This window comes from Triticum urartu, unplaced genomic scaffold (assembly GCF_056163025.1).
Source record: "Triticum urartu cultivar PI428250 unplaced genomic scaffold, HENAU_Tu73 scaffold2, whole genome shotgun sequence".
Classification (NCBI taxonomy): domain Eukaryota; kingdom Viridiplantae; phylum Streptophyta; class Magnoliopsida; order Poales; family Poaceae; genus Triticum; species Triticum urartu.
The window spans coordinates 1,305,875-1,308,057 of record NW_028260368.1 but is presented as its reverse complement, the minus strand read 5'-3'; the positions used below and the strand labels follow the sequence as shown (position 1 = coordinate 1,308,057).

General features: G+C 39.4%; 1 non-coding gene across 1 annotated transcript; it reads right to left on the bottom strand.

The window, feature by feature from the left end:
• Positions 1 to 1,424: 1,424 nt before the first annotated feature.
• TRNAR-UCU (transfer RNA arginine (anticodon UCU)) lies at positions 1,425 to 1,496 on the bottom strand. Its single transcript has one exon. It is a non-coding gene; the product is annotated as a tRNA-Arg (tRNA).
• Positions 1,497 to 2,183: the final 687 nt, after the last annotated feature.

Below are 2,183 nucleotides of genomic sequence, written 5' to 3'. Positions count from 1 at the left end.
TAATGGGCGATGGGTTGATGATACAAGAGGGAAGTTTTGTAAAAGCAACAGGAAGAATTGCTCAGATACCCGTGAGTGAGGCTTACTTGGGTCGTGTTGTAAATGCTCTGGCTAAACCTATTGATGGGAAAGGCGAAATTATAGCTTCCGAATCTCGCTTAATTGAATCTCCTGCTCCAAGTATAATTTCCAGGCGTTCCGTATACGAACCTCTTCAAACAGGGCTTATTGCTATCGATTCGATGATCCCTATAGGGCGCGGTCAGCGAGAGTTAATTATTGGGGACAGACAGACTGGCAAAACAGCAGTAGCCACAGATACAATTCTCAATCAAAAAGGGCAAGGTGTAATATGTGTTTATGTAGCTATCGGTCAAAGAGCATCCTCCGTAGCTCAAGTAGTAACTACTTTCCATGAGGAGGGGGCCATGGAATACACTATTGTAGTAGCTGAAATGGCGGATTCACCTGCTACATTACAATACCTCGCTCCTTATACGGGAGCAGCCCTGGCTGAGTATTTTATGTACCGCGAACGGCATACTTTAATAATTTATGATGATCTCTCCAAACAGGCACAAGCTTATCGCCAAATGTCCCTTCTATTAAGAAGACCTCCCGGACGTGAGGCTTATCCAGGGGATGTTTTTTATTTGCATTCACGCCTTTTAGAAAGAGCCGCTAAATTAAATTCTCTTTTAGGCGAAGGAAGTATGACCGCTTTACCAATAGTTGAGACTCAATCTGGAGACGTTTCCGCCTATATTCCTACTAATGTAATCTCCATTACAGATGGACAAATATTCTTATCTGCGGATCTATTCAATGCCGGAATTCGACCCGCTATTAATGTGGGTATTTCTGTTTCCAGAGTAGGATCCGCGGCTCAAATTAAAGCCATGAAACAAGTAGCTGGCAAATCAAAATTGGAACTAGCGCAATTCGCAGAGTTACAAGCCTTTGCACAATTCGCCTCTGCTCTCGATAAAACAAGTCAGAATCAATTGGCAAGGGGTCGACGATTAAGGGAATTGCTTAAACAATCCCAGGCAAATCCTCTCCCAGTGGAAGAGCAGATAGCTACTATTTATACCGGAACAAGAGGATATCTTGATTCGTTAGAAATTGAACAGGTAAATAAATTTCTGGATGAGTTACGTAAACATCTAAAAGATACTAAACCTCAATTCCAAGAAATTATATCTTCTAGCAAGACATTCACCGAGCAAGCGGAAATCCTTTTGAAGGAAGCTATTCAGGAACAGCTGGAACGGTTTTCTCTTCAGTAACAAATAAATTTTGCATGTCTACTCTTGTTAGTAGAATAGGAATCGTTGAGAAAGCTTTTTCATTTGAATCATGCAAAAAAGTTTTCTTTGTTTTTAGTTTAGTATAGTTATTTAAAGAATAGATAGAAATAAGATTGCGTCCAATAGGATTTGAACCTATACCAAAGGTTTAGAAGACCTCTGTCCTATCCATTAGACAATGGACGCTTTTCTTTCATATTTTATTCTTTCTTTTATTTTTTTGCTTCTTCCGAGAAAAAACTGTTAGACCAAAACTCTTTTAGGAAATCAAAAAATCCAGATACAAATGCATGATGTATATATTATATCATGCATATATCATAAAGAAGGAGTATGGAGGCGGTAGTGGGAATCGAACCCGCAACCCCAAGGTTATGAGCCTTATGAGCTACCAAACTGCTCTATACTCTTAAACTAAAGAGGGGTAACTAGTGGATAAAAGAGGGTTGGATACGCCCCTCTACCAATATCTATACAAATAGAATAGTCCATTTATACAGAATGGTAAAGAGGGCTCCTCTATGATTATCAATTCCAGAAATCCATACAAATACGAAAGGGTATTTTATCCTTACCAACTGGATCTTGTTGCACCCGGTAACAAACATTCATAAACCATTTCTCGAAGTACGTGTCCGGATAGCCCAAAATGTCGATAGTTAGCTCTAGGTCTTCCGGTCAAAAAACAACGTCGATGAAGGCGTGTAGGTGCACTATTACGCGGTAGGGATTGCAATTTTTCTCGCATTTTCGTTTTTTCACTCAAACTCAAGGGAGAAACTTTGCTTCTTATCTTTTTTTTTAAAGATTGACGAATCAAATGATATTTCTGTTCTAATTTCTGCCGCTTCTTCTCCCTCTGAATCAAACTTT